At 47.6% G+C, this 14,015-nt stretch overlaps 1 long non-coding RNA gene across 1 annotated transcript; it reads left to right on the top strand.

Moving 5' to 3' along the window:
• Nucleotides 1-4,566: 4,566 nt before the first annotated feature.
• On the top strand, nt 4,567-10,563 carry LOC118910604 (uncharacterized). The gene is made up of 3 exons (XR_005024070.2): nt 4,567-4,988; nt 9,190-9,709; nt 10,362-10,563. It is a non-coding gene; the product is annotated as an uncharacterized LOC118910604 (long non-coding RNA).
• The last annotated feature ends 3,452 nt before the right edge of the window (nt 10,564-14,015 follow it).

Here is a 14,015-nt window from a genome sequence, read left to right as displayed (position 1 = left end):
CCATCCCCTTGAAGTAGTTTCCTTGGTCCTGACCCCAGTCCCCCTCTCTAACATCATTCTCTTTAACATGCCACGGTACTTATTGAAAGTGGAAATTAGCACGTTTGTGGGCTTGTCTATCGTCTGTCTCTGCCTTAGCCTGGGAGCTCCCAGACTCTGGCTCAAAGCTTCACACAAACCCGGTACTCAACAGTTGTCCAGCTGATGGCAATTTTTTGCAATTTTAATGTTCTCTCTTTTCTTTTTCTTATTTTATTTACCAAAGAAAAGCAGTGAGTAAACAGATTAGATTTTTTGAGACTAACACCTATTTGGGTGGATCAAATGAAAACCAGTCATTTGGCGTCCTTAATGTTGGGGTTTATTGGAGAAAGTATTGCTTTCTTCTTCTTGGCCATCATAATAGCCTATTTCCCTTTTCTCCAATCCTTTGGGGTTTTCTTTCTAATCTCTATAACATATGTGAAGAAACCGTGAAAGGTAAGACGAGGGGATAAAAAACACAGAACAATGGGGCAGGTAGCACAAAGTTTAGACGGTTAAAAACAAGTCCAAATGTATCAAAAGCACAATAAATTGAATTGTTCTTAATTTTCCTTTAAAAGATTGTGATTGTCAGCCTGGAAGAAAAACTCAGCTATGTGCTTTTTCCCTGGGCACACCAAGAAAAAAGCATATGACAAAATTGAAAATCAGAGAATAGGAAAAGATAGATGAGGGAAATTCCTCCAAAAGAAAGTTGGTGCCAGACAAACTATATTTTTAAGACAAAGAACACTAGAAAGGATAAAGAGAAACATGATATAATGTCAAAAGGTCCGGTTCACCAGGAAGATAAAACAATTCTACTCTAATATTAATATATAATCTGATAACAATTCTCACACTCATTTAAATAACCTCAAAATATATAAAGCAAAACTGAAATGAACAAACTTGGCATACTTCCATCAAGACTAGCAGTATATCAAGCACTCAAAAAAGAAAGATTTGAAAAAGTAATTGAGTGTGATTTCATAAACAGCTCATTCTTGAACAACATGGGCGTTAGGGGTACTGAACCCCTGTGTAGTCAAAATCTGAGTATAACTTATGACTTCCCAAAAACTTAACTACTAATAACCTACTACTGACCGGAAACTTTACTGTTACATAAACAGTCCATTAACACATATTTTGTATGTTATATGTACTATACATTGTATTCTTCTTTTATTCTTACAATCAAGCTAGAGAAAATGATTTTTAAGATTGTCTCAAATATCCAAAAAAATTTCCCAAAATATTTATTGGAAAAATATAAATATAAGTGGACCCAAGCAGTTCAAACCCGTGTTGGCCAAGAGTCAACAGTACTTACTTAGTATCGGGAGCTAGCACTCCGTTGGTCTCTCATGCTTCTGCAGATCCTGTGAGCACAGCTTTTGTTCTGGGTATCTGTTCAAGGATGCTTTTGTAGTGACCACGATATCAAAACAGTATCTCCCTCCAAGCTGAGGGAAAATCCATACATTGTCTAGTATAACAGAAATTGTCTAGTACCCTAAAAATAAATGTCTCCCTTGAGGGCAAAGTTTGAGCAGTTTTGCTTGCAGCCCACTATAAGAAATTGGGGTTTCCTAAGTTTGGGCTTCCTCAGTTGTGAAACAAACCAGCTGCGTGTCCAGCATCCACCTGGGCCTCCACATCACCCTGTGGGACCTGAGGGACCAGGAGAACCAGCGTAACCATGAAGCTCATGCTGCCTGCTGTGCGCAAGTAATAAAGGCTTTGCTTCTGTTCCAGGAGTCTTGGGTCTTCTGTCAGCATCCACGAAACTGTAGCAGGCAAAGTTTCTACATTGTGATAGGCTAAAATATGAGACGCTTGACAGTTCTTGATAGGTAGAACCGTGCACCCAGCAGTAGACAGTACACCATCTGCTCAAGAAATACAGGAATGTGTACAAATTACCTTGCATGCTAAGGCCACATGAAAGACATTCAATAAATGTTAGTTCCCATTCCCTCAAGCTCTCCCATCCCTCTGGCTTCCTTGAGTATCCAGCAGCCGCAGGGAAGGAATGAAGCAGGTGAACGGAACTCACAAACAAGTGCTGACACCACCTGAGAGATGGTTCTGTCCATCCCTAGCATGAAGACCTTAGGGAACTACAGTGATACAGCACCACCCCTTCTGTGTTGGCCCAGAAGCCACTGTGTGACTTTAATATTTGGTCTGAGGGAGACCATTCCCAGGAAAGCAAATATTGCATATTGATAATTAAATGTCAAGACACTTTCCTGAGGTCCCATACATATTAAATCTACATTGTTAACCTTTTCCTTTTAGCTTATTATTTAGCAATAATCTGGCTTACTAAATCATTTATAAACTCTTTTCTCCATCCTCCCTCCTTCTAGAGCTACAAAACTTAATTCATCTTGGATTAGCTCTATTTTTCCCGAAACTGGCTTCTTCAGTTTCTGTAGCATCGTCTACCACCTGTACGCTCAGACAGGGAGGAATCAGGTGTGGAAGAGCTCTAGCCTATCCCCGAAAGCTCACCTGAATTGACTGGAGCAGGTCCCCTGGTGTGCGAAAGCCTAGGCGTCTACAAAGCGCAAGGTCTGACCCCAGCTCTGCAGCCGTGCTCCAGGGCAGAGGGGGTTTAAATGGGCCAGGCTTTCAGTGGGTGGAGAGCAGGGGGCTGTTTCTCTCCTGCTGTATGTACTTTGAAAATCAGCCCAGCCCTGTGTAGTCCAGTGACATGGGTCCCTCAGTGGCTCACTGACTCTGTAAATCTTCACTTGATTGAAACAACTTTGTCCAGTTGTCACAGGATCCCAAGCTGATCTATACCACAACTCAGACTTGCAGAGAAAAGAGCTTTTTAAATTTTCTAGAGAATAGATCCAACCTTCCTCACAAGCTACTGTCTGCTGAGTAGACAGGAAAGCAAAATGCCTCTAGTCCAGTCCAGAGGCTTTGTCTGCTGTACTTACTCAGATGATTCCTCCAGACGTCCCTCAAGCAGCTGAGGCTCAGCTCTCGGCCCCCTCCTCCTGCCTCTCTGCGGCATGGCATCTGGGGTATGGATTGGAGTGGATCTGTAGCTGGTGTCCCCAGGGCAGACGGACAGGCCCTCAGACCTGCCAGGTGGCTCTGCTCCCCCCTGGTCTCACTGGTTTACCTCTGTCCTGGTCTGGCCTGGCTCCAACCACTGGAGTTCAGTGAGGTGGGGGTATGGGGAGCCCTGGAGGTCTGAGTCCAAGGCAGCCTTTGTGAGTCAGGCCTCTGGATGGCCAGGTGTTGCTAACTGTTTATTTTGCAAAGCCCAGCTGGGGCCTGTGCTGGGTGGTCTCTGATGGAGCCTACACCCAGCCTGATGTCAAACCAGAAGTCAGCTGGGCCCAGCAGCAGACCCAGGGTCCTTAGAAGCCCCACTGTCACCGAGGAAGAAGGGTATCTGAGCGGCCCTCCTGGGCTTCCTAAATCGGCTCCTTCAGCCCACCGCCACCCCCTTCCCACCCCCACTACAATCCACCTCAGAACCCCTGGGCTTCTGGCCCAGGGCATCTCAGAGCTGGTGAGTGGGCTGTGGCCCAGAAGAAACCAGCCAAGATCAGGCTGGTTCTGCCAGTTGTGGCCCTGGAGCAGAAATCCTGGCTCTCTTAAGGAGCAGAAGGTGTTCGTGGGCCTGAGTGCCATCTGGTAGGAGGTCCTCTGCCCCCAAGAAAGCCCTACCCCAGCCCCACCAGCTAGTACTGGACCCCACAATAAAGAGATGAAGCTTGTGTGTGATCATCAGCAGAGCCAGAGCACATGCACAACAAAGACGGTGGGAGGGGGAATAGAGAGATGAACAAAATCATCACACGGTCATCCCAACTCTCTGGCACGTTGCACTTGGGCTTCAGGGCCTTTGAAGGTCCGAGTCAGGCACCTCACACTGCGCTCCCATTCTCAGAAGCTCAACACACCGCAGCAGGTCTGCAGCCTCTGTCCCATGATTTGTGCTGCCTAATTCACGCTCCATTAACTCGTCTGAGCAATGCCCTCTGTCAGGCCGGCTCAGATGCTGAGAACACAGAAGTGGGTAAGACGCGGTTCCTGGCCTCAAGGGCCTTGTAATCTCACAGGGGAGACACATATACAACCAACAGTAATTACAATAATTGCTATTTTTTGTGCCAACCCTTTTACATTACATTATCTTGATTCTTTACAATGCCCTTGCGGGGTGAGTGTATTTTCAAGTCATCGATGGGGAAACTAAAGCTCACAGTGGTCAGGGCCGCTGAGATTCAAGTGGACAGCTGCCTGGCTGCTCTACTGCCTGGCGCCTCCTGGAACCACAAGGCTTGGGGCACCCTAAGGGTCTCCTCCCAGCCCTTGAGGCCTGTGGGGGAGACTGAGTCTATTCAGCTAACACTCTCAGGCACAGGCCAAAGTGGGCCCTGCCCTCCGCAGGTAACCCTGGCCTCTTGAATCATGAGAGGCCTCCTCAGGCCCCCGTGTGTTGTGCATTGGGGGAGATGTTGGGGACGGCCTCTGTCTTCTCACATGCTCGTAGGCAGAATGGGAAAGCACCTTCCCCCAGGTCTGAACGCAGCTCGGGAAAGCACAGGCTTGAGAGCAACCGGTGCCGTCCTTGGAAGTTATCTGCCCACAAAAACGTATCTTGTCCTTGAAGACGAGCCAAGACTCCTCACTCTGAAAATAGGGAGACCTTGAGGATGTGTGAAAACACCGCCCCTGCTTACCAGGCAGCTTCTAAGAAAATCAACAAGGTGCTCTGGCCCGTCCCCCCCTGAGAAGGGAAAGATGAGTATAGCACTTGGCTGAGGTCCGAGAAAGGCAGTATAAAAATAAAGGTGCTGCGCCACATCGGGGCTGCAGCCATTGTCTGTCTGCCTGTGTTGTCTGTGTTTTTTGTTCTCTCATTTCACCCAAAGAAGATGAGTGGCACGTTACACCTGGCGCCCAACGTGGGGCGTCCTCTCAGAGTGAGTTGTACATTTATTCAGCTCCACGCCTCCCCTTCAGACTGTTCGACTTCGACGGCAGGCACCGTCGGGGGGGTAGCGGCCGGAGTGGGGGAGCGCCCCGGCGGACCAGGGTGTGCTCGGGGCCTGGCAAGGCTCACCCTCAGTGAGGGGCAGGCAGAGAACCGCGGTGGGATGGGGAGGCTTGTGTGTGGACAAGGGAGGAAAAGGAAGACAGTTTCCCCCCCAAAAGACTGAATACAGGGTACAGGTAGCATTAGGGGAATTAAAATGGGGTTACCAGATTTAGCAAATAAAGAAAGGATGCCACGTTACAATGTAAGTGTCATATAAACAATGAATAATATTTTTTTGTTTTTTATACTTGATTTATATGTGAATCCCACATTTCTCCCTTATTATTATTATTATTATTATTATTTTTAATAAAATGCTGAAGTGTTAGGTAGATGCAAGATAAAGGTAGAAAACATAGTTTAGTGCTGTAAGAGGGCAAATGTAGATGATCAGGTGTGTGCCTATAGACTAAGTATTAATCCAAGCTAGACAAGGGCAACAAAACATCCACGGATGCAGAAGATTTCTCTCAAAACAGGGGGTGTGAGTTTCTAAGCCTCCCCTCTGTTGATCCCCAATTTCTCACCTGATGGCCCCCCTGCAACTGTGCCTGTCTTAGGTTGTTCCTCCCTTGAGGAATCTTACCCGTCTCTGGCTAACCAGCCGTCTTCTGGGGCCATACAGGGAAATGTAAAGTTGGTAAGTGAGAGAGAAGCAATATTCTTTGAAAAGGTTAGCTTTTTACTAATGAATAATATTTTTAAGTTAAATACTTACAGCCCTGATATTTGGGACTTACTAAAAACTCACACGTTATTTACCTGAAATTTTGCAAATCTAACTGGGCATCCTGTATTTTTTTTCTGGCAACACGAGACTAAGGACACCCAGGACTAGACACAGCAGACACCTAGGCCAGGAGGGCCCATGGGAGGGGCTGCCCCCTAGAATCTGGTAGAACTGGAGCCCCCACAGGTAGACAAAGGGCCAGAGCCAGAAATCAGCAAGACAGGAAGGAAAAGGCAGAGGTGTGGGCAAGGGAGGAGTAAATACCCACTCTCATCTCTGATCCCGACCTCAGATCTCCACTGTACCTCCCTTTAGCAAGGGTATACCTTGATGCAATATGCTGGGGGGCCTTGGCACAGAGCAGGACAGAACAGATCTAGGCAGACAGACAGACAAAATATCCAACACAGCTCACACACAGAGTGTGTGTTTCTACCTCCTTCTCTCTGGACATCAGCTATTTGCATTAAGTGAGTTACTACATCCCCCCAGTAGGACATACCAGGGCTCCCACCGCCTACAGCACCAAATCAAACCCTTCAGCATTCAAGGTGTCTTTGCCCTCTCATCTCCTGAGTGCAGCCCCTGCTCAGAGAGCTACTCCTGGGTGAACAAGGAGCTCACAGTGGCTTAACACAGCCTCAGGGGCTTTGCTTAAACTACTCTCTTGGGCAGTCGGGGAATTTAGAGCTGGAAAGGCCCTTAAGGAATCTGTTCTCACACCCATATGCGCCAGGCAGGAAACTCATGCTTGGCAAGGAGAAAGGACACACTTAAAGATACACCATCTCCAGCCAATAACCCTCCCTGGCCTTTAATGTGCAGCCACGATCTGGCCAGGAGGCCATCAAGGGCTGCCTGACCCTCATGTGGACCCGAGCCAGGGCACTCCTCTCCCCACAGGCTGCCTCATTCCAACTTGCTGCCTGTCTCCATGTTCCTTTTTGCTGACCAGCATACAAGGTTCTTTTCCTAAGCTGTGCCTTCAGCACAATGCTGGGAAAATGAATGCAATGATTTTCTTGTAAAATTATATCCTTTGATTATAGCTCAACAATTTTATCACAGTTATTAAACTAAAGATCTGCCTAATTTGGTAATTGCGGTATAATGACAAAAAAAGCAGGCTTTGGAATCAGATAACCTGAGTTTATCTTTTTTGTTTGTTTTTTTAAATGAATCTTTGTTAAATTTACTCTGGTGAAAGAAATTCTTAGTACTGCTGGAAGTGTCACACAGGATCAGGGACCCAGTGCCTGGTCCTGGTAGAATGAGGACCTTTTTGATGGATGTTTAAACTCTTGCTGTCTGCATCACTTCCCTTAAGGTACACTTGACAACATTCAAATAAAATGAACTTTTCAATATAAAGTTTGTCAATGAAAAATACAGTAAAATCACCTTGAAAATAGTTTTATTTGAGCCGGAATTTGGATGTAGACTTGGGATGATAGAACTACAGTGGGGAAGGAGATCTGTTCCAAAGAGCCCAAGTCATACAAATGTTTTATATCCTCGAGGGGACAGGCAAGAGAGATGTAACTGACAAGGGGTTTATTTACATAAAACCTGTTATGCAAAGAAAAGAGGTTGGGGCAGGGAAATTAAGGGAAAAGGAAACATTTTGCTTCTCCTTTAACAGGAATGCAGATGCAAATTGCTCAGTCTTTAACTTAATTAACAGATGATTTGGTTAGTGGGGTTTTGGTGTTGTTTTGTTTTGTCTTGTTTGGTTTTACATGGGTGTCCACTTTGAGACTCACAGATTAATGTAACCTTCAGTAGTTAGAAGTCTTCGGTGCTCCCTAGTATAATGGTCAGCTTTTCTTTGTCGCACAAGTTTATTTTAAATAAAATCCAGATTACTGAACATCTTTTTCATTTGTTTTTCTTAGAAGGAGTTGTTGATTCAAATGATTTAGAGAAGAGAGTTTTCCATGGGAGAGTTTTCTCTGGTTTTTGCTGTTCTTAACTTGGAGTCTCTGGATGACTTTTAAGGAGTCTGAACTCTTAAAACAGTACAGAGAATACTGTGTTTTGGTGCACTCTGCCGCCACCTTGGCCTCTTCCCTCTGCCCATCTGGCACACCCCGAGAGCGCGTCCCCACTGCGGCCTGCCAGCGGTCCCCACGCATGTGCCAGAGGACCAGCCTATGGGGGGAGGGTTAAAGGCACACTTTGCTGACAATATGTATCTTACATGTACCAGTTATTAATTTATGCTTGTTGATGGCGCAGCTTTCAGAATATTTCTACTTTTTAGAAACAGTTCTTTTGCTTCAAAACAGTGTTATGCAATTATCTGTTAGTGTGTATGTAATGTTGATGTATACTGAATTTCATATTCCCGAAAACAGAAGCTTTTTAAAAAATCACAGAACATCTGGTGCAGTATGTCCCCGTTTCCTAGTTCAGCTTTCACCTATTTGCCTCAGGAACAATAGTCAGGGCACAGTGGGGCCACCCGGCCTACGCCTTTCCAAAAGGTTATCTCTTCCCTCCCTCCTTCTGCACCCCACCACCACCCACACACACACATCAGCAGCTTTGACGACAAAGTTCAGATGCACCCATACACGATCCTTGATGCGTTAATAGCATTCCAGTTTTCCCCAAGAAAATATTATATTATAGGTAACCATATTACATTTGCAGGATCTCAATGTCCTTTTTTGGTGCTGGAGGAAAGAAGGGAGGGGTGGGGGAAGGCAGGCAGGCTCTGTGCTAAAGGTGAATTGAAGCTTTCACCGCCGGTATCAGAAGCTGCTGGCAACCCTTTCCTGGTGGGGAAGTGGGGAAGCGTGCAGGGCTCAGCCTCAGGTGAGCGCAGGAGTGTGATGTCTACATGTGAGGTGTACGGGTGGGACCTACCTGGGCAGGTCCCAAGGTTCCCTCTGCTCTGCTCGGGCCGCCAGCCTCCTCCTGCCCTTTCCCCCTCTTGAGAGCCTCATAGTGCTCCAACCCCACCTCCTCCTTGGGGCTTTGTCTGACACTTCCCTTCCTTCCTCTGTTATGGTCACTTCCTGTCATCTGCTGGGACCTTTAAGATGACAGACGGCAGGCCTAGCCCTGAGACGGTATGAAGGATGTTGTCAAGGGCAGAACAAGTGAAGGAGTATATTATAGGGCCCATACTGGGAAGGCCCCGGCTGGAGAGGAACCACAGATGGCAGATCGCTGGCAGCCAGCGTAAGTATCACGTGACGGGCAGCTGCAAGGAATCAGAGCAGCTGCCCCGCTCAGGCAGAGGGAAGGGACTCAACGGTGCATTTCGGCACACTGTGATTTTTTTTTTTCCTGAGGTTAAGAATGGACAGAGGAGATGCTCAAGAAATATTCTTGAATGGTTTTCTAGAGGCCGGGGGATTTCCAGGCGCTGTGAGCACCAGGAATCCAACACACAGCGTCTTGTGAAGAGAAATGGAATTCCCTCATCCAGGCTACAGAGAAAGCAATAATGTTGTCAGCATAACGTGTGTCACCATGGCCAGGGTCCCAGGCTGGTGAGGGGGTGGCTGGGTGGCTTGGCCCTGGCTTGGCCAGCAAGACTGAGCATCCATCATCCAAAGGCAGGACACTGAAGGACCTTCTCAGTCTGATTTCACTCTGCATCAAATTTTCTGAGGCTTCACCTGCCGCTTCACCTGCCACTCCCCCCCACCCCCTCACCTTCTCGCCATCCTCCCATTCTCTTCTCTGCCTGTCCTATGGTGTCTCACCGATGCCCAGGGTCACTGTCCAAAAGTACCCGGCCTCAGAGCAAGGCTGAAGTTCACCTTGAGCCCCGTGAGCCAAGCCCCGCTGCAGACTGGAAGAAGGGCGCCTTTTCAGACTTCAGCTGCCCAGACGGGACTCCTGTTCTGACATTCACGAAAGTACTGTGTGTGCCACCCTGAGGCCAGGCTGGCAGTATTCCCTGCGGAGCCAGGCTAGCTAGTGGTGCTTGCCACTGGCACCGTGACCCACTTGGGATGTGTTGTCAGAAAGGTTCAGCTGCCTTTGTCAGGCAGCCCTGCCAGTGCTGGACGCCCAGCCATCACTCCAAGAGCCCACCAGACAGGCTCTCCATGAGGCACGGTTCCAAAACCACATTCTTTCAGAAAATTGCTGTTTGCCACATGCTTTCAAATCCTGAACCTCAACCACTCAGAGCCATGGTGATCATTCATTCTATTTTAACTATGGGATTAATGGCGCTGCTGAGGACTTGGGAGTCCCAGGCAAAGGACTAAATCTGAGGGCCAGTGCTCTGCTGACCTTCAGCCGTCCCTCCTCTGAGGGCTGAGGGGTTCTTACTGATTCACACCGGCCCTGCCTGGGCTGTCTTCTTGAGGAACTAATTTGCCTCAAGTTGGAATGAGCCCAGAAGACTCCTCTGCCTCCAGGCGGACAAATCTGGGGCCCTTCCCACCATTGACCCAGACAGACCCACCCACATCTGCCCCCAGTTTAGAAATAGCCTCTCGGTGTCACTTTTACAATCACAAAGAACAAGTCGGTCTTGTTTCCTTTCTCTCTTCCTTTCAGATTAAACGGTAACAACAAGCCAGAATTCTCAAGAGCACATGGAAACGGGTGTGAGCAGACACTGGCGGCTTCCTAACCAACAGCCTTCTCTGTGCCCCTCTTTCTTCCATCATGGCCAGATGTCATGAACTCAAGGACCCCTTCCCAGCCTCAGACATAAATCTTAATTCGTTTAAATCATTCATGGTCATTTCTTTCCCCTTGCCAGTGGCCTCAGCACCTCCTGACACCTGGTCTCCTAGAGCCCAGCCCGGGCACAGTCTGTTCCAGGTAGGCCCTGAGACCGTCGTGGTTCAAATGGCTCCCCTGATTTGTGTGTCTTTAATTCTTCTAAATCAATTTAATCTACCCCAAGCACTCTCACACACCCCTCCCTCCCAGAACCCCGTGGGAGCTTCGGGAGCTTACCGTCATCAGCCACCGGTTCCCCTGCTGTTCACCACTTGTTCACCCACTGACTCAGGTAATCCAGCATGGACCCTTCAGGACAGGTGGTTCTGGGATTCTGTACAATATTCCCAGTGCAGGAGTGCCTGGCAAGGCGGGAAGCCCCAGAGCCTAGGGTTCAGGGGGCCCAGGTGCACCTTGGGGCTGGTCTTTTTTCAGAGGGTTCAGGTGATCTTCTGAAGTCAAAAACATCGCGCCTCCACGCTGCTCTCAAGGGCGCCCCCTGCGGGACACTAGTGCAAGCTCTTCGTGAGCTCGGACTTTATTAATAAAGATCCATCACGCCTGCTTCACAAAATTCTCTTAGGCAAGAACATACCAAGGGTCGGGCTCCCTGCTTGAAGGGGGGAGGAGGAAACACGGGCAGAACACATTAATATCTCAACAGATTGTCCCTCTACCTTTTCCTTGGAAATCTGACTTGTTCTGTACCTGAAGGGCCCCCACCCGTAAGATGGCAAACGTCCTGCTTCTCTTCCGGGTCTTCGGTTCCCGCCGGCACCACCCGAGGCCCAATCACCTCTCGCCACCCCCCCCCAATCCCAGCACCTGGCCAATAGCCACCAGTCCCGTAGAAGTGACACCTCAATCAGCTTATGTCCCTCCCTATATAACCTAGTACTTTTCCCCAATAAAGTGGAACTCTCCGGTGAATTGCTGCTGTGTGTCGCTCCTTCCTTTCAGTACCAACTTGCCTTCTAATGAAAGGAGTGTTGTTGGGCCAGTTAGTGGAGGGCATCTTGTTGGCCAGGCCAGCAGGGTCAGAGGGCTGCCTTGGTCCTGAGGGAAGAGGAAGCCACAGTCATTTATCTTCACGTGCCAGGATTTGGGTTTTTGGATCTCTTAGGATCCCCCTACATATTCGTCTGACCCCGATGCCAAGAGCTGAGATTCAGCAGGCCCACTGGGGGCCACTCTGTGTTCCAGTGGTCCTGAGCCCTGTAGGAGAGCCTGACCTGAATCGGGATCTCTCAGGATCCCGGGGACTGCATGCACTGGTACGTAGACTATGGTGAGTGGGTGACCTCAGTAGTTGACAGGAGACCGATGGGGGACAGCATCTGAGACAGAGGTGACAGCTTCTTGGATGGGAGATATAATTGAGGCTGAAACATACAAGTATGTGGGGAGATGATGGGTAGAGGAAAATAAGCTTTGAAAAACAGCCTGTGGCCAATCACCAAGAACACTGAAGGCTGACAGAGGTGGGTGTATTTAACTTCCCATGAATTTTTATCAGTTATAATGCTCCTAAAAGGCCCTTGTCCCCAGGCCCAGCTCTCACCTTCTCCCCAGGCTTATAGCTGGTTCTTTTAGTATTTACCGCCATGCCTCTATTACATTTGTACTGACACTGTGTGATCTTCTAATTTTTAATAACATTCACTGAATTTCCACTATAGAAGATGAGGGTGCCACTCCTTCCCATTATGCATAAACATATTTCCTATCCTATGAAGTAGTCATGTTAAAATTTTAGTTAGATCAATATTTTGCCTTTACATTATTATTACTGTATCAATGAAATTGAATTATATAGTATACTGTGGTAAGTTTTTCTTTCGTATTTTTCCATTTTTTGTGAAATTAACCACTGTCCTTTGTTTAGGTTTCTAATAACTTATCATTAATGAAACCCCTAAGTATAAAATTAAACCCCAGTTTTATAAATTCTGGGGTAATTCAACCTCAGGTATCTAAACCTCCTCCCAAGATGTTCAGAAGCCCCTGGTCTCCCGCCAGTTTGCCCTCCTGGGACGACAGCCGGAAGCCCTGTCCTGCCCAGAAGACTCCCCTGGAGGCCAGTGCACAGCCATCACTGGCAGGTTGCCTTCGCCTTCTCTAGTTTAGCACTCCCTTATCTTCCCCATTTCCCCCGTATTTTGGTGAAACACATCCCCCCCCCCCCCCACCGTAGCTTCTGAGAAAAAGTACATTAGAGGTATATTTATTGACATTTGAGTATCTGGTAAAGTCTTTATCTTATCTTTGCAGTTGAGAAGTATGACACCGTTCTGATTTCTGCTTCCTTTGTACTTGATAGGATTTCCCCTCTCCCCCTCTCTGTTTCGTCCCCAGTGTTCTGAAATTTCACATTGACTCGCCTTGCTTAGGTCTCTTTTCATCCACTGTACTGAAATGGTCCCTTTCAATGTGGAAACTTTTTCCTCAGGTCTGGGAAACTGTCTTGAAATATTTCACCGATGATTTCCTCTGACAGTGAGTATTTTTTCCTACCATCCGTGTATAGATGTAAGTACCATTTCTCCCAGAACATAACCAGATTTTGTGGTCCCAGAATGTAACCAGTGAAGTGAGATTTGGGAGAAAAGCGAGTGAAGATATTCAGGTAGTTCTGTTGAAATAGGAGTCGAAGCATAAGCTTACTTTGGAAAGGAAGATCTGTGGTCTGCCTTCAGCTGCTCCTGAGGTGCTTCATGTCAGCGGGGTGTCTGGAGCCCATCTGCAAGTCCCACCTTATCAGAGCAGCGTTCCCTGAGTGGCCCATCTAAGGTATCACCCTGTCTCAGTCCATTCAGGCTGCTATACCAAAATACCAAAAACTGGGGTGGCTTATAAACAACGAACATTTGTTTTCTCACTCCTCTGAAGGCTGGAAGTCCGCGATCCCAGCACTCGGCACGTCAGTCAGGTTCTGGTGGGGGCCCTCTTGCAGCTGCATGCTGCTGACTTCTCGCTGTGTCCTCGTCTGGTGGAAGGGGCCAGAAAGCTCTCTGAGGTCCCTTTTATAAGAACACTAATCCCATTCATGAGCAGTACCCCCTCATGACTTAGGTCTTCCCAAAGGTTCCATCTCCTTTGGGGGTTAAGATTTCAACATATGATTCTGAGGGGACACAAACAGTGAGGCCAAAGTACCCCCCATCCCATGGCATTTTACTCCGCTTCATTCTACTTGCCACATTGTAGGTAGTGAATGTTTGTTGAATTGGGTCGGCTTGGATTATTTGAGCTACAACATCTTTAAAATGAGGGTTTGGACTAGAAATCTTTGGGGCCTACTAGTTCTAATGTCCCATAACTGCTAATGTGCCTGTGTGGGAGAATGACTTGTAAAACAAGAACAAAATAGAATATATAAATGTATTTGTCTGCCTATAGTTAATAAATTATTTAGCATAATGTTTATGGGAGCATGTGTCCATCAGCTGGAGGCACTAAGGGCCCCCCTGAGACCCCTGAGGG

Source organism: Manis pentadactyla, chromosome 2 (assembly GCF_030020395.1).
Source record: "Manis pentadactyla isolate mManPen7 chromosome 2, mManPen7.hap1, whole genome shotgun sequence".
NCBI lineage: Eukaryota > Metazoa > Chordata > Mammalia > Pholidota > Manidae > Manis > Manis pentadactyla.
The sequence above is the reverse complement of the archived record's forward strand: the minus strand, read 5'-3'. Positions and strand labels throughout refer to the sequence as shown.